The sequence below is a fragment of the Sturnus vulgaris genome, chromosome 10 (assembly GCF_052056855.1).
Source record: "Sturnus vulgaris isolate bStuVul1 chromosome 10, bStuVul1.hap1, whole genome shotgun sequence".
NCBI classification, from domain to species: Eukaryota; Metazoa; Chordata; class Aves; order Passeriformes; family Sturnidae; genus Sturnus; species Sturnus vulgaris.
The window spans coordinates 25,574,863-25,593,336 of NC_142252.1; the positions used below are offsets into that span (position 1 = coordinate 25,574,863).

The window sequence follows — 18,474 nt, forward strand, 5'->3', positions numbered from 1 at the left end:
TCTATCGTGAATGGAAAGCAATTAAAGGAAGGGGGGAGGTTACCAGCCACCTGGTCAGCTCAGACAGCAGAGCTGCACACGCTTGTGAGAGCCTGTGAATTATAGCAGGACAAGACATTAAATATATTTACTGATTCTAAATATGCATATGCGGTAATACATGCATTTGGAAAACTATGGGGAAAAAAAGAGGTTTATTAAGCTGCAGAAGAAAGAAGAAAAAAATTGGTTTACAAGGGATGGCAAGCAGTGGATACCAAAAGCTCTAGCCTTACAATTGTTAAAACAACTTCATTAAAGGAGTCGTTCTGTGCCTTCTTTGGGGTGAGGAAAAAAGGCTGAGGGGGGCTCCGACGTGGTTTGGGGCACCCCAAGGTCCCTGGGAGAGGGAGCCGGGCTGCGCTGGAGGAGCAGGTGAGTCGGGCATGGGGGGGGGGTCATGGTGGGTGCCAGAACATTGAGAGGGAGGGGTGGGTGTAGAATGCATGAAAAACAGAACCTTAAAAAATAGCTAAATATAGTCTAAAAGGAATGTTTTATTGGCTTGTGTTTGGATAGAGGTAGGGTTTTTTTATAGATACTGTAAATAGAAAAGATAAAGAATAAAAATATAGAAGCAAATATAAGAAACCAATATATAAATATATTACATTACATTATATTATGTTATGAAAATAGAAATATATAAATATTCAGACTTTAAAAGGAATGTTTTATTGGTTTTTATTTGGTTAGAGGAGGGTTTTTTGAAAATAATATAGGCAAAAATATACAAATATGCAAAAATAGATACTGACATAAAATTATTATAACTATATATGCATATATATATGTAAGTATAAATATATAGAAAAAATATAAATATAAAATACATGTATGTAGTATGTAATAGAAATAATTTATCGATTTTAATATGTTATATTAAATAGTATGTTATAATAGAATGTAAATAGCATCTAGTATATTAATATACTAGTAAAAACTACATTAAATAGTATATAAATATAGAATACACAATATAGACATATAAATCTACAGATATAAATATGAAAACTAAATAGAAAAATATATTCAAATAGAATTTAAAATAATCGAGTTTTTTGTTTCTATTTGGTTAGAGGCAGAGCTTTTAAAGAAATAATATTAAAAACTATGAACCTCCAAATATAGATGGATATAGATAAAATAGAAATAACATTAGTAATATAAATCTATGTATATAATGAATAATAAAATAATATTGTATATATGATAAATAGAATAGCAATTAAATTGAATATATGAAATATGTCTAGATTATGACTAGAAATTAAATATTAAAAAATAGATGATTTATATATATAAAAGGTTTTTTTTTCATTTGGTCAGAGGCAGGGCATTTTTAGTTTGGGTCGGGGTTTTTTTGGGGCGTTCATTGAGAGGATTTTATGACGGGTGGGGACTCTGGTGCATGGAACTCTCTCCCTTCTCTGTCTGTCCCTGACAGGGCGGCAGTGCCGGGCTGAGTTGGGCGGCAGTGCTGCCGCCGTGTGGACACGGGCGGGTACTGCACAGTGCCCCTCTCAGGATGGCGGAAGGGCCCGCGGGCCGGGACCCAGCCGTGCGGCAGCGCTCAAGATGGCGGCCTCTCTAGGACCCCGGCGGATAGGCATTTACATAAAACGCCTGTCCGCGCTCGCCGGCGCCCTCACGCCCGCGGCACCGGGGACCGCGCGGCCGTTGTCGGCACGCTCTGACACGTCCGGGAAAATTGTCGGCGAGCGGATCGGCGTCGGCGATGTAATCAGGCATCTTATGCCTACACACCGGGGTCCTGATTTTTTCCCGCCCTTTCTGCCGCCATTTTTGGCAGGTCAGCCGGGGTGCCGCCCGAGCCGCCATTTTGAGAGTGCGGACACACTCAAGATGGCGGCCTCTCTAGGACCCCGGCGGATAGGCGTTTACATAAAACGCCTGCCCGCGCCCGCCGGCGCCCTCACGCCCGCGGCACCGCGGACCGCGCGGCCGTTGTCGGCACGCTCTGAAACATCCGGGAAAATTGTCGGCGAGCGGATCGGCGTCGGCGATGTAATCAGGCATCTTATGCCTACACACCGGGGTCCTGATTTTTTCCCGCCCTTTCTGCCGCCATTTTTGGCAGGTCAGCCGGGGTGCCGCCCGAGGCGCCATTTTGAGAGTCCCGACACGCTCAAGATGGCGGCCTCTCTAGGACCCCGGCGGATAGGCGTTTACATAAAACGCCTGCCCGCGTTCGCCGGCATAAAAATAAATATGCATAAATATAAACATAGACATAAACATGCACAAACGTTAACCTGCATAGATATAAACATAAACATAAACATAAACATAAACATGCAAAACAATAATAATAAATATAAATAGAAATAGAAATAGAAATACAAACATTAATAAAATCAGTGAGAAAGGGGGTAAAATCAGTGAGAAATGGGGGGGAAAAACCATGAAAAATGATGGAAAAATCAGAGAGAAATGGGGGAAAAATCGGTGAGGAATGGGGAAAAAGATCAACGAAAAATTGGGAAAAATCAGTCAGAAGTGGGGGATAAAAATCAGTGAGAAATGGGGGGAAAAGTCGGTGAGAAATGGGGAAAAAATCAGTGATTAATGGGCGGGAAAATGCATGAAAAATGGGGGGAATAATTCAGAGAGAAATGGGGGCAAATATCAGTGAGAAATGGGGGGGAAAATCAGGAAATATCCATGAAAATTGGGGGAAACATCCATGAAAAATGGCGGAAAAAATCAGTGAGAAATGGGGAAAAATGGGGAAAAAGGAGTGATAAATGGGGGAAAAAATCAGTGAGAAATGGGGAAAAATGGGGAAAAAATCCACGAAAAATGGGTGGAAAAATCCATGAAAAATCAACGGAAAAATCAGTGAGAAATGGGGAAAACATCATGGTGAAATGGGGAAAAAATCAGAGAGAAATGGGGAAAAATCATTGAAAAATGGGGGATAAAAATCAGTGAGAAATGGGGGGAAAATGAGGAAAAACATCAGTGAGAAATGGGGAAAAAAAATCTTTGATAAATTGGGGCAAAAATCATTGAGAAATGGGGAAAATAATCAGTGAGAAATGGGGAAAATTTGGGAAAAATCCAGGAAAATTGCGGGAAAAAATGCTTGAAAAATTGGGGAAAAAATCCGAGAGAAAATCCCCGGGAATCCCCGGGAAAAACCCCCCGGAATCCCCGAGAAAATCCCCCGGAATTCCCCGGGAAAATCCCCCCGGAATCCCCTGGAAAATCCCCCTGAATTCCCCGAGAAACTCATCCCGGAATCCCCGTGATAATCCGTCCGCTATCCCCGAGAAAATCCCCCAGGAATCCCCCAGAAAATCTCCCCGGAATCCCCGGGATAATCTCCCCGGAATCCCCGAGAAAATCCCTCGGAATTCCCCGGGAAAATCCTCCCGGAATCCAAGAGAAAATCCTCCCGGAATCCACGAGAAAATCCGCCCGGAATCCCCGGGAAAATCCTCCAGAAATCCCCGAGAAAATCCCCCGGAGTCCCCGGGAAAATCAACCCGGAATCGCCGGGAAAATCCCCCCAGAATCCCCGAGAAAATCCCCCGGAATTCCCCTAGAAAATCCCCCCGGACTCCCCGAGAAATTTCCCCCGGAATCCCCGGGAAAATAGCCCCCGGAATCCGCGAGAAAATCCCCCCGGAATCCACGCGAAAATCCCCCAGAAATCCCTGTGAAAGCCCCCCCGGAATCCCCAAGAAAATCTCCCCGGAATCCCCGAGAAAATTCGCCCGTAATACTCGGGAAAATATGCCCGGAATCCCCTGGAAAAACCCCCCGGAATCCCCTGGATAATCCCCCCGGAATCCCCGATAAAATCCCCCTGGAATCTCCAGGAAAATGCCCCGGGAATACGCGAGAAAATCCCCCCGGAATCCCCTGGAAAATCCCCCCTGAATCCCCGAGAAAAACCCCCCTGAATCCCCGAGAAAATCCCCCCGGATTCCCCTGAAAATCCCTCGGAATCCCCGGGCAAATCTCCTAGAATTCCCCGGGATAATCCCCCCGGAATCCCCGAGAAAATCCCCCCGCAATCGCCGAGAAAATCCCCCCGGAATCGCCGGAATCATCCCCTGGAATTCCCCGGGAAAATCATCCCGGAATCCCCGAGAATATCCCCCCGGTATCGCCGAGAAAACCCCCCCGGAATCCCCGGGAAAATCCCTCCGGAGTCCCCGGGAAAATCAACCCGGAATCGCCGGGAAAATCCCCCCAGAATCCCCGAGAAAATCCCCCGGAATTCCCCTAGAAAATCCCCCCGGACTCCCCGAGAAATTTCCCCCGGAATCCCCGGGAAAATAGCCCCCGGAATCCGCGAGAAAATCCCCCCGGAATCCACGCGAAAATCCCCCAGAAATCCCTGTGAAAGCCCCCCCGGAATCCCCAAGAAAATCTCCCCGGAATCCCCGAGAAAATTCGCCCGTAATACTCGGGAAAATATGCCCGGAATCCCCTGGAAAAACCCCCCGGAATCCCCTGGATAATCCCCCCGGAATCCCCGATAAAATCCCCCTGGAATCTCCAGGAAAATGCCCCGGGAATACGCGAGAAAATCCCCCCGGAATCCCCTGGAAAATCCCCCCTGAATCCCCGAGAAAAACCCCCCTGAATCCCCGAGAAAATCCCCCCGGATTCCCCTGAAAATCCCTCGGAATCCCCGGGCAAATCTCCTAGAATTCCCCGGGATAATCCCCCCGGAATCCCCGAGAAAATCCCCCCGCAATCGCCGAGAAAATCCCCCCGGAATCGCCGGAATCATCCCCTGGAATTCCCCGGGAAAATCATCCCGGAATCCCCGAGAATATCCCCCCGGTATCGCCGAGAAAACCCCCCCGGAATCCCCGGGAAAATCCCTCCGGACTCCCCGAAAAAATCCCCCGAGAAAATCCCCGAGAAAATCCCCCGGAATTTCCCGGGAAAATCACCCCGGAATCCCCGAGAAAATTCTCCCGAAATACTCGGCAAAATCCCCCAGGAATCCACGGAAAATTCCCCGGAATCCAGGAGAAAATACCCCGGAATCCCCATGAAAATCCCCCGGAATCCCCGCGAATATCCCCCCGGAATCCCCGGGAAAACCCCCATGAATTCCCCGGGAAAATAATCTCGGAATCCCCGAGAAAATCTCCCCGGAATCACCGAGATAATGGCCCCGGAATACCCGAGAACATCCCCCGGAATTGCCCGAGAAAATCATCCCGTAATCCCCGAGGAAATCCCCCGGAACACTCGGGAAAATCCCCCCGGAATTCCTCGTAAAATCACCCCGGATACCCCGGGAAAATCCCTCCGGACTCCCCGAAAAATTCCCCCCGGAATACTCGGGAAAATCCCCCCGGAATCCCCGAGAAAATCCACCCGGAATCCCCTGGAAAATCCACCGGGAATTCCCCTGGAAATTCCTCGCTGAAACCCCTGGAAAATCCCCCCGGAATTCCCCGGGAATATCCCCTCGGAATCCCCGGGAAAATCCCCCCGGACTCCCCGAAAAAATCCCCCCGGAATACTCGGGAAAATCCCCCCGGAATACTCGGGAAAATCCTCCCGGAATTCCCGAGAAAATCCCCCGGAATTCCCTGAGAAAATCGCCCCGGAATCCCAGTGAAAATCCCCCCGGAATCCCCGGGAAAATCCCCCAGGAATCCCCTAGAAAATCCCCCAGGTATCCCCGATAAAATCCCCCTGGAATCCCCTGGAAAATCCCCCTGGAATCGCGGGGAAAAAGCCCCCCGCATTTCCCGGGAAAAATCCCCCCGGAATCCCCGATAAAATCTCCCCGGAATCCCTGAGAAAATCCCCCCGGAATCCGCGAGAAAATATGCCCAGAATCCCCGATAAAATCCCCCCGGAATCCCCGGGAATATCCCCCAGGAATCCCCGATAAAATCCCCCCGGAATCCCCCAGAAATTCCCCCCGGAATCCCCGACAAAATCCCCCCGGAATTCCCGACAAAATCCTCCCGGAATCCCCGGAAAATCCCCCCGGAATCCCCGGAAAATCCCCGCGGAATTCCGGTCCATTTCTGTAGGAGAATAGTTTGTAAGGATAGTGCAGAAGGCACTAGTTGCCAACGAGTTACAGCTGTACTGATTAGCAAGGAGTGGAAACAGCCTTGCCTGCCCAGTGAGGCTGGTTGTTATAAAAGCGTGGGTCAGCTGGCTGCCAGTTTCACTAAGCACAGCTCCAGCTGGAGGTGCAGAGCCTGCTGCAGTGTGGGCTGGAGCCTGCTGGCTGTGCTGCGAGGAGGAAGGGACACGTGGCCGTGCAAGGGATGGACAAGGTGAGAGGATGCTGTGTGTGGGACAGACAGGCTCAGGTGGCTGGGGAAGGGACAGGCTGGGGTTTAGCCAGTCGTACAGAGGAGAGGAGGAGTCGGTGCTGTGTGGAGCTGCCTGTGAGAAAAGGAGTCAGAGTTGCCTCAAAGAAATCTGTGGAGAGAAGGCATGAAAAGTGTGTAATGAAAGACTAATGTTGGTGCCTGTCATGTCTGTCTTGATATAATTGCTACACGTTTTCTCGGAATGCTTGAATTTAGACATAAAATGAAAACTTTATTGTAAGAAAGGAATGCATTTCTCACCAAAGTGGTGTAGGGTGGGGGATCACAACTCACAGATGGCCTGGAAGCGGAACGGCCACAGGGGTTACTGTAACTGGGCCTCCAGTACCAAAGCCCCAGTGGGTTTAAAGGCTAGAGCTGGGCTGGGATTAGCACGGGCTCTGCAGCTGGGCTCATGCACAGGTCTGTCAGCACTCCTACCCGAGGACAGTCCCTCACCTAGGGAGAGGTTCTAGGCCTGGAGATGAGGCTGAGTTTGGGAAGGGTGCTGAGGACATGGTTAGGGAGGGATGTAAATGCATATCAAAAGACTTAATTTTGAGGGGTGGCAAGCATTAGCTATAAACCAGTAAGTATTTACAGCTAAAGGCTGGAGGTGGGGGCTGTCTGAGGAGGACAGGACTGTTTAAGGCTGAAGTTGGAAGAGAAACCTTGGTGAAGCTTTTGCGTTAGAAACGGCCTCACCTGCCAAATCAGATTTTTGTCTTCAGGATTGCATGAGTGAGGATGCCACAGCCAAGGAAAAGGTTCAGGTTTGGGAGGCAAAGGCGAGTTAGGCAGGGCTGCAGGGCTGGGGCTTGGCTGTTTCCATACTGCTCAGGGCAGCAAAGGGTAGCTGGCTCACTGGGCCTTGGATCTAGAACTCTTTCTGGAACAAGGTGGAGAGCTGAGGTTCATGCAAGGGGCCAGGAATTCTTTGTCTGACTGGAAAATGCCAGAGGGGCAGTGTGTGACTCGGATAGGATGATATGTTCGTCTGGCGAGAGTCACAAAAGAATATTTTGGTTTACTGATAACTGGGCAGCTCAGAAGTTACTACTTGACTTAGTTGCTGCTCCCATCTGTTGCACACATAAACAGAGCAAAGCAGACGAATTCTCTCGGAGCCTGAGGTCTTTGACTGGCCCTCCAAAAATGCTGCCCGCTAAAAAACAGACGTGGGGGAGGAAAGTTGTCAGATACAATAGAGCAAGAAAAGGACACGGGCTTCAAAGTGCCCTCCAGCAGACCACGGAAGTGACCTGTCTGGAAGTGAAACCAGCAGTCTGCTTCCCCAGCCTCCTGGAAGCCTCTAACAGCTACACAGGCAGTGAGGGGAGAGAACAATTCAACCTAAAAATAATTTTCAGTAGCGTTCTGCACTGCTGTTAAAAATACTGCAACCAGGGAATGTGGTGTGGTGATAACTATTAGGCCTGTAAGTCTGGTAACTGGGGCTTTTAGCTCAAACATCTCGGTATGGCTACTTTGAGCCTTGTAAAAGCTGCGTTAAGTCCAATTTCTTGGGTAGTTCTACTAGCTCTAGCCTTGCTTTTCATCCCCTCAGTAACAAAGCAACTCCCTCTCGAGAATGTTATTTACTTTCCATATTATGTGCCTACCGATTTCTGGAATTGCAAATGTCTTTGGATACATGCGTAAATTTAAGTTTCAAGAAAGCTGTCAAGCTAAAACAAAGGCTTGCCATAATGCAGAAGAAAATGTTTTATGGAAGAACTGAGAGGTCCCTACCTGGGCATAGAATTTGCTATACGAAGGTGTGTTCCAAACGGATCTGCCATCTAAACAAGCAGAAAAATAGTTGGAATGTAGTGAGTTCAATTTAACTATTGCTAGAAATAGGAATTATTAGCAGAGCTTGGAGCATGATATCACTAGCAGCAGTAAGACGCTTTTAGTTTGCTTCTCATAAATTACTTGTAAAAAGCATTTGTACCTAGTGTGTAGCAATTAATATTTCCCCATTTTCTTCCCCCCCGCCCCCCAGTCTCAGGTACTCCTTTTATTTTACCCTTTTCTGTCTTGTAACATCATCTTCCTTTATTTTATTCTATCTTCTGTTCTCAGAACATCGCAGCATCCTCTGTCAATGTGAAAGCATTTGTTCATCCTGTCTTGGAATGGCTGTCAATGTTGCCCTCTTCTGGATCACTTTTTTTTTTTTTTTTTTTTTTAACAATATGTTGCTAAATGTCAGGAAAATTAATCCACAAACACCAGCGGTTTATGTCCAAAAAGGAAACAGAGGAGTCCTTTTTGCTTTATTCGAATAAAGGGAGAGGCCATCGGACATTCCCCTGGGATCTCTCAAATTTTTGGAGGACGCAGCCTCCTTTTTATCCTATTTTCCCGGCCGCATTTCCCTCTCTCTTTTCCCATTGGCTGAGGTACTTGAGAGGCACAGACTTCCCGGAACGCCTGATACCTGAAATTCCCCTCTAATGTATAACCCTCCCTTTTAATTTTTAATTCTTATAGAATTCATAGTTTCCCCCCGTTGCTTCTTTCATCTTTCGATATCCAATTTCATTTATCAGCAGCCCTGCAGTTTGTTTGTAAAGGCAACTATCTCTTTCCATTCATCAATCAGTGGAATCCATCCCATTGTTTCTTTTATCTCTCAGTGCTAGCCTTATCTACAGGCTGATCCACAGCTCATTTGTAAAGACAAATTCAACATTCCTCTCAGCTAATAAATGAGAAGTTAGCTGAAAAAAGTAAAAACTGGATTTTTTTTTCCGGTGTGTGTCGGACAATACAGTGGAGAGAATTTGCGGGAGGATGATCGAGGATATCCTATTATAATATCGTTCTCGGACATTTTACTATTTTAGATCATCAGTTGTATTCTGAAAGAAATCTATTTTAATGATATGTGTACGTTTGCACGAAGTTATAGTTAAATATAGCTTGCGGCTGGGCTCTTTAATGAATAGGGGTATTTTTGGTTTTAATTCAATATTTTATGCTTGTGGTGTGTAGTGTGCTGATTTATTTTTTAATGTTATTTACTACGTGCGCTTTTGTTTTTGAGTGAAGGTAACTTTCTGGATGGCTTTGTATTTGAGGCAGAATGAATTGAAGTAGGTTTTTAAAACTGATTTTTCATATGTACGATGGGGAGTTTAGTAGGGGCAGCTCTGATGGTGGGGGCTTGGTTGTTAATTTTATCAGACGGCTTTTGTTAGATACAGCTTTTAATTCTGGAAAGTTTTTTTTTCTAATGTCGTGCTTTGAAGGTGGTTTTCGAGGATGTATGGTATAGCTTTATTTTGTTTGTAGATGGTGTATGATAAGGGCTATGGTCTATTTATCTAATGCCATGTTTTTTCATTCAGGTGTTGATAAGGGAGTTCTTGAATGGCGTTTTGTGTTGTTTTTGTTTTTGGTGGGGCGTTGTTTTTAAAGGATACCTTGATAAGGTTTGCCGATGGCATTCTAGCCTGTAGCATAAGGCATAGGGTAGTTTTTGAATTATTTTGTGGTGGCTTTGATTCTTGCCAGTATGTAGTGTTTGTTTGAGGTAATGCTGTGTAGCTAATTTCTGTTTTCTTATTAATATTAGAATTGGAGTGTTGTAGTATATGGGCTGTTATTATATCCTAGGGGTTCTATTTATTTGGTTTGATTGTTTTCTAGTTATGGATAATTTTTCTCAAAAAACCATTTTCAGGATTTCAGGCGTGACACAAAAGAACGCTCAGATTGCTGGAAGGGAAACGTGTGCCCAGATTGTCTCGAAGCAGTGCTGCTGTCGGTTCTCGTTCAGTTGTGTCTTCTGAAAATGAGACTGTTGTATTCATTGCGCTGTGCTAAACACTTGTCATTCTCCCAATGCCAGGAAACAGATGAAGCTTGAAGAAAGAGGAAGGAATTTGGAAGCGTACAAACAAGCTGAGAAGAGGTTCAGAGATCAGGGTGCTCACTGGCAGCAGGGGCTGGGGTTAGGGCTGAGCAGGAGCAAAGCCGGAGCACATCAACCTCACCTCGTGTTTTCTCGGGGGCTTTATGGCCCTGGCAAGAGAGAGATGTTCACTGACGAGTCCCAGGCCGAGCCGTGAGCACAGCATGTTGTGTTGGAGCTGGGGTTTTTTTTTGAGACGTTCAGCAGCCACACTCTCTAGTCAAGAGTCCTGAGGTTTGTTGCTGCTCCACTTTCATCCTCATATCCAGCTTCCAGCGCTTTTCTTCTCTCTGTCCAGTGTGTCTTTTGTGTTCCTTTCTTGTCCTGTGTGCTCCCCATCCCATTCCCGTTCCCTACGGAGGGGGAGGGTGTGGAGACTGGGGGCTCCGACGTGGTTTGGGGCACCCCAAGGTCCCTGGGAAAGGGAGCCGGGCTGCGCTGGAGGAGCAGGTGAGTCGGGCATGGGGGGGGGGGGGGGGGGGGGGTCATGGTGGGTGCCAGAACATTGACAGGGAGGGGTGGGTGTAGAATGCATGAAAAACAGAACCATAAAAAATACCTAAATATAGTCTAAAAGGAATGTTTAAATGCTTTTTATTTGGGTAGAGGCACGGTTTTTATAGCTAATATAAAAATAAAATATAAAGAATAGAAATAGATTGGTATACATGTAAAATATAATGAAATATAAGTAGCAAATATCTATGAAAAATCTAGTGTATAACAGAAATAATGCAAATATAAGAATATGTATAAATATAAAATAGAGCTATGAGAATGGGAATAAGAATGGGGTAAAACATCAGTGAGAAATGGAAAAAAACCACATGAAAAATGGTGGGAAAATCAGTGAGAAATGGAGAAAAATCAGTGAAAAACGGGGGGGGAATCTTTGAAAAATGGGGAAAAAAATCAGTGAGAAATGGGGGAAAAAAAATCCATGAAAAATGGGGGAATAAATCAGTGAGAAACGGGGAAAAGTGGGGGAAAAAATAATTGAGAAATGGGGGAAAAAATCCGTGACGAATGGCGGGAAAAGTCATTAAGAAATGGGGGAAAAATCAGTGAGAAACAGGGAAAAAAATCAATGAGAAATGGGGGAAAATTTGGGACAAAATCAGCGAGAAATGGGGGAAAAATCAGTGGTAAATGGGGGAAAAGTCGATGAAAAATGGGGGAATATTCAGTGAGAAATGGGGGGGGGGGAAATCAGTGAGAAATGGGGAAAAAATCCATGGAAAACAGGCAAACAATCCATGGGCAATGGCGGGAACAGAGCGAGCTGTTGTTGCTCGTGCTGTGGTGGCCGATGCTGTGGGGAAAAAATAAGTGAAAAATGGGGGCAATAATCAGTGATAAATGGGGAGAAAATCAGTGATTAATGGGCGGAAAAATGCATGAAAAATGGAAGGAAAAATTCAGAGAGAAATGGGGGCAAATATCAGTGATAAATGGGGAAAAAAAATCAGTGATTAATGGGGGGAAAAATGCATGGAAAATGGGGGGAAAATTCAGAGAGAAATGGGGGCAAAAATCAGTGAGCAATGGGGGGGAAAATCGGGAAATATCCATGGAAAAATGGGGGGAAAAAATCAGTGAGAAATGGGGGAAAAAATCAGTGAGAAATGGGGGAAACATCATGGTGAAATGGGAAAAAAAAATCTTTGATAATATGGGAAACAAATCATTGAGAAATGGGGGAAAAAAATCAGTGAGAAATGGGGAAAATATGGGAAAAAATCCACGAAAATTGCGGGAAAAAATGCATGAAAAATTGGGGAAAAATCAGTAAGAAATGGGGGAAAAAATCCATGAAAAATGGCGGGAAAAATCAGATCGGCGATCGATAGCTAATGCGTGCCGATCGATTAGATCGGCGATCGATTGATCACGACTACCGATCGATTATATCGGCGATCGATTGCTAATGCCTGCCGATCGATTCGATCGGCGATCGATTGATCGCGCCTGCCGATCGATTAGATCGGCGATCGATTGGTAATGCCTGCCGATCGATTAGATCGGCGATCGATTGATCGCGCCTGCCGATCGATTAGATCGGCGATCGATTGCTAATGCCTGCCGATCGATTAGATCGGCGATCGATTGATCGCGCCTGCCGATCGATTAGATCGGCGATCGATTGCTGATGCCTGCCGATCGATTAGATCGGCGATCGATTGATCGCGCCTGCCGATCGATTAGATCGGCGATCGATTGCTAATGCCTGCCGATCGATTAGATCGGCGATCGATTGATCGCGCCTGCCGATCGATTATATCGGCGATCGATTGATCGCGCCTGCCGATCGATTAGATCGGCGATCGATTGCTAATGCCTGCCGATCGATTAGATCGGCGATCGATTGATCGCGCCTGCCGATCGATTAGATCGGCGATCGATTGGTAATGCCTGCCGATCGATTGATCGCGCCTGCCGATCGATTAGATCGGCGATCGATTGCTAATGCCTGCCGATCGATTAGATCGGCGATCGATTGATCGCGCCTGCCGATCGATTAGATCGGCGATCGATTGCTAATGCCTGCCGATCGATTAGATCGGCGATCGATTGCTAATGCCTGCCGATCGATTAGATCGGCGATCGATTGATCGCGCCTGCCGATCGATTAGATCGGCGATCGATTGCTAATGCCTGCCGATCGATTAGCTCGGCGATCGATTGATCGCGCCTGCCGATCGATTAGATCGGCGATCGCTTTCCAATGCCTGCCGATCGATTGCTAATGCACACTATTTGCACACTCCTTGCACACCCTTTGCACTCGTACAGAGGCAGGAGGTTTGTCAGTTCTGGTCGGGGTTTTTTGGGGCGTTCATTCCGGGGGATTTCCTCAAGGATTGGGACACTCCTTGATTCCATCCCTTGCCTGTCTCCCAAGCGCCACCCTGTGGGCAGAGCGCGGTACTGCGCGCCTGCCTCTCCCAAGATGGCGGCTCGGGTGTCGCTCCCCGACCTTCTAACTCTGGCTGCAAAAGGAGGGGGGCACAGCAAGGAGCCCGCTCGCTCTAGTGGGATGCCTGCGCACGACGCCGACACCGATCCCACGGGTGCGATTTTCGGCGGCGTTTCCAATCGTGCGGACATCTCCTTCAGCCCGCTTCGGCCCGGGGGAGAGGGGCGGGGCCGCCAGCGATGGTCCCGGCGCAGCCCGGGCAGGCTCGGGGCGGAGCCGGGGCTTGGCGAGGCGGGGCACGGAGGTCCCGGGGACGGGACCGGGCGGGGCCGGGGCGGTGCTTTAGGGGCGGTCCCCAGTGGTCCCGGGCGGCACCGGGGGCGGGGCCGGGTGATCCCGGAGCGGTACCGAGCTGTGCTGGGGACGGTGCTGCAGGGGCGGTGCCGGGCCCGCCTCAGGGTGATTGAATGCCCAGAAATCGCCTCCTCTGCCCCGTGCTCACACTGAGCTGCGGGCTGCAGCGTGCTGTCGGAGCTCCGCACACAGCACGGATTTGGGCTTCCCCTCCTCTCAAACCCTCTCCCCCTTCTTCCTCCTCCTCATCTTCCTCTTTGTCCTCTGTCACTGCTGAGGCTCTGGAAAGAACTGAAATTCTGCAGGGAGAGATGTCCTCTCGTGGCCCCAGGGACTGCCTCGGCACGGGCCACGAGCGCCTCCGGCCCCTGCCTTCTCCTGCTTGAAAAGATCACCTGGAGCCCGAGCTCGGGGGGGTGAAATCAGCTGAAATCCAGGTAACTCTGTCAAGTGCCCCCCAGGGACATCGGCGGGGCTGGGGGATGAGGGTTTGAAACAGCAAATTCTTTGGAATATACACCTGTCCCTGTGCCGATGCTGCTGAGCTTCCTGCCACAGTATATCCCCACTCCATGAGGCGCTGTGAGGTTATGGCAGTGGGAATTGAGCAGGGAATTGGGGGCTATGGGCATAATTCACGGGAGCTAGCAAAGCTGACAGCCAACCCCAAATCGGGGCACAGCACAGAGAACAATCTGTGTGCTGCCCTGTCAGCTCAAGCTCCTGGGCTGGGAAGTATTGGGAGTTAAATGTATGGAATTACACAAATCACAGCAACTGGCATCACCCAGAGGGACAATCCAAGGCCCAAACAATTCCTCCACAGTCCACTCTGGGAAAAACACCCTGTGCCTGCCAGGAGCTCTGACCCTGCTTTTCCTACCAGCTCCTGAGCAGTGTCAGGGCCACCACGACGCCTTTAAAATCCAGATAAACCCCAAATCCTACACAGTGAATAATCCAAAGAAAGTACTGAATTGTTGTCATTAAAAGCTCAAAACTCATTAAGAATTCTATGACAACAGTGTAATGGACTCCCAGGAACCTCATGAATGCTCTCGGTTTCATTTTTGTGTATTTTTACTCCCTCATTTGGCAGCTTGTAAAACTTATCCTGGAATTCAGAGGTCAAGCAGGATCGACTTTGGATTGACCTTCACCTCTGGTCCCACTTTGTGCAAACACAACTCGTGCCCAGGTGGGTGAACTCATCACCTCAGCTTTTCACTCCAGAGTATCCCCTCCTTATTTCCCTGTAGATGAACTCAGATCCACTCCTCACCTCCACTGGTCATCCAAGCGTCCATTCTGTTCCCCACAGGCCCTGGTGGCCCCAGGGAGCTCCCTTGGCCTTTCTCCTGCCCCTCTGCAGCCCGAGGTCGCTACACAAACAGTTCTTGTGTCCCCTCTAAATGACCCCGGGTTTTCTGCTCAATGAATGGCATGACCCGTGCCCACTGCTCATGATTCACCCAACCAAAATCAAGAGCAAATGTTGCTTGGGCTTTAAGAACTTGAAATAACTCTGAAGCAAAAGAAATCACCTTTTTCTTCTGGTTTTTATTTTTATTTTTTCATTTAAGATGCTGGACTTGCCTCTGTGGATGTGTGCTGAGCTCTCACTGCAGGGGACTGTCAGGCCTGAATGGCTGTGAGTTCGTGTTCTTCTCAGTAGGGAATCAGAAATTATTCTTAGACCATAGAATTGTTTTCTGAAACCTTTCCCCTTTCCTCTTTGTGCCTTTGAATTTTTCAGCTGTTCCCTGTTGTCACTTCCCCTGCCTGACTTCTGTGCAGCTCCTAGCTGGGAAAAACTGGGAAAACTTAGGGGGTACAGAGGTGGAATTTTTGGCTGGATTTTTCTAACATTTCTAATTTTGCTGAACTTATTTCCCCAGTGAGAAGAGCACGAACTCACAGCCATGCAGGCCTGACAGTCACTGCGGGAAATCTGACACAGTATTAATAAGTAACCTTTCCTGAGAGCAGTCACCACCCCAGTCCTCCAGCCTTGTCAAATGTTTGCAATGAATGGACCCAAGTTCTAATCCTTAATCTAAATTTATGTCAGCTTTTGTTAGAAAGATACCGGACAGTAAATCATACAAGAGAATTTAAAAATTGCACAAAGAATAACCGGCCCAGACCAAACCCAACCGCCCCCATCAGTGCTCCACCCCAATTTTGGGAGAAACAGTGATACAGTTTATAAATACTCTCCTTCCACACTATTCAGTCCTTCACCGCACATCCCCAGAGAGGAGTCCCTCAGACCTTGCTCCCCTGAACACCAGGAGAGCTGGAGTTTCACCCAGATCCCACATTCCCATGGCAGTTAATCCCAGCAGGGAGGCAAAGAGGAACCCTGCATCCTCTGACATAGCCCACAGCACGGGCAGCACCAGGAGCCCTCCAGGCTCAGACCTCTGGTGCTGAAGCCTCTGGGCTTTGGCTGATCAAACACCACAGCTCTTGGCAAAGATGCCAGGAGAGTCGTGATTCTTCCTGTCCTGAAAGAGAGGAGGAAAAGAAAATTAAGTCGACTGCAGAAGGATTCCAGCTCTCAACTTCTGCTCTGATTCCTCACTCTGGGGTTTTATCCATGACAAGTGACACCAATTCAGAGTGCCCTTTTCCAGCATTTTTATTCCTAACTATTAAAAGGATGCTCATTTCTCTTATTGTATTCTTTGCTTAATTTTATTAGAGGCATTTTCATCCCAGACCCCACTTGTCAGTTCTTCAATCCTTTAGCACTGGACTTGGCACAAAGGGATACCCGTGGTGCTGCATCACAAGAAATCCCAAAGAGAAACCCCTTCCAAACCTGACGGAGAAAGCTTTCAAGGCACTCCAGAACACAGACAGCTTTTCCTGCCTTGTCAGGCCACACCAATTCTGTCCCATCCACCTGAACTGTGCAGGTGAGGAAAAGGCTTTCCTTGCTCCTCGGGAATCACTGTCTGAGACCACAGATGTCCATCCTGGGCAGCACCTGGAAACAACGTGGGAAAGGCAAAATGAGAGTGTTTTCTATCAGAAAATTACTACTACTAATAAAAATAACAATCAGAACTTCTGGACAAATTTAGTAACATCACTTTGATATGAGAAATACAGGCCATGCCCATCCTTGTAGCCCAGGTGAAAACAGGAAGGAGAACTAGAGGAAAAGCAGAGTCCCTTATTTGATCTCTGGACACAAACGGAGGCCTTTTCCCTGTGAAACCAAACTCACCCTTCCAGGGTTCCTGAGATCAGCTACGAGGAGGCTTTTGGCACTCCAAGAGCAGCTGGGTCACAGCTGGATGCGGCTTGGGTCTGGGAGACACCGTGCTCCTTCTGGAATTATAGCACGCAAATGCCTGCTCCTGGCCCCAGGCCCGGAGATAAAATCTGTGGGGTTTTTCCCTGTGCAACATTGTTCACCCCTCCCAGGTTCCTGAGATCTGCACAGAGGAGGCTTTGGGCACCCCAAAGGCAGCCAGGGTTACAGGTGGGGGCAGCTTGGGGCTGGGAGAAATCCTCATCCATTTGGAATTTTATCAGGCAGAAACCTGGCTGGGTGCACAGGTCTCTGGACACGACCAGTGGCCCTTTCCCCTGTGAAACAAAACTCACCCTGCCAGGCTCCTGAGACCACTTAGGAGGAGGGGTTTGACTCTCCAAGAGCAGTCGCAACGAGAGATGCTCACACAGAAGGCCATGCAGAAGAGGAAACGAGCGCACCCGCAGCCCCCCAAGGCGCGCCCCAACGCCCCAGACCCGGCACTGCCAGCTCGGGCAGTCCCATAAAGCATCCCCCGCCTCCGCAGCGGCGGGACAGGCGGGGCCCGGGGTCCCGAGGAAACCGAGCGTGCCCGGAGGCGCGGCAGGACGGCAGCGCAGCGCCGCCTGGCGGCGGAGCAGGAGAGCAGCGCCGGGCCCCATGGCAGTATCGGTACCCGTGCGCCCCCTGCTGTCCGCGGCGATGCAGCGCCCGATGCCGAGTTCCACGCCCGTGTCGCCGAGGGAGAGGGGCACCGCTGGCTGGGGCCTCCCCGCCGACACGGACAGAAGCCGAAGCAGAAGCCCCGGTGCCATTGGCGGCCCCTACCCAGCGGGCCGGGCTCCGCCGGGCCCGCGGCCCCGCGCGGTATCGGGTCGGCCCGCTCCCGTCTTCGTCGCACCCGGGCCCTGCTCCTGGCATGAAGCGCGTCACCGCCCCGCGCCGTCCCGCCCCCCCGCGCGTCATCGCGTGCGTTCGGCGGCCCGCCCCGGGGGCGGCGCCGGGGGCGGTGCCGGGGGCGTTCCCGGTCGCCGTGCCGGGGTAGCCCGGGGAGCGGTTCCGGGAGCGGTTCGGGGGGCGGTGCCGATTGCAGTCCCGGTCACTGTCCCCAGTCCCCGTCCCCAGTCCTGGTCCCGGTCCCAGTCCCCGGTTCCGGTCCCCGATCCTGGTCCCAGTCCCAGTTCCCCGTCCCGGAACCCGATCACGGTCCTGGTCCCAGTCCCCAATCCCGGTCCCGGTCCCTGTCTCCAGTCCCCGTCCCCGATCCCGGTTCCGGTCCCTGTCCCAGGTCCCCGTCCGCGATCCCGGTCCCTGTCCCATTTCCCCGTCCCGGTCCCCGATCCCAGTCCCGGTCCACGTCCCCGATCCCGATTTTCCCCCCCCTTTCACACTGATTTTTCCCCCGATTTATCAATGATTTTTTTCCCCATTTTTTCCCATTTCTCACTGATATTTTCCCCCATTTTTCAGGGATTTTTTTCCCCATTTCTCACTGATTTTTTTCCCCATTCTTCATGGAGTTTTGCCCCCGTTTTTCACTGATTTTTCCCCATTTCTCACTGACTTTTTCCCCATTTTCCCCCATTTCTCACTGATATTTTCCCCCATTTTTCATGGATTTTTTCCAGATTTATCCCCA

General features: G+C 49.2%; 2 long non-coding RNA genes across 4 annotated transcripts; one reads left to right on the plus strand and one right to left on the minus strand.

Annotated features, from left to right (window-relative positions):
• The first annotated feature begins 13,611 nt into the window (after positions 1 to 13,611).
• LOC148222739 (uncharacterized) lies at positions 13,612 to 16,409 on the plus strand. The gene is made up of 3 exons (XR_015805861.1): positions 13,612 to 14,004; positions 14,667 to 14,765; positions 16,275 to 16,409. It is a non-coding gene; the product is annotated as an uncharacterized LOC148222739 (long non-coding RNA).
• On the minus strand, positions 15,108 to 17,789 carry LOC148222740 (uncharacterized). Of its 3 annotated transcripts, none has more exons than XR_015805862.1 (3): positions 17,664 to 17,789; positions 16,395 to 16,562; positions 15,108 to 16,077 (listed from the first exon to the last, which is right to left on the minus strand). It is a non-coding gene; the product is annotated as an uncharacterized LOC148222740 (long non-coding RNA). The 3 variants fall into 3 exon arrangements; XR_015805864.1 differs by having other exon boundaries at positions 17,189 to 17,772; XR_015805863.1 differs by having other exon boundaries at positions 16,806 to 17,769.
• Positions 17,790 to 18,474: the final 685 nt, after the last annotated feature.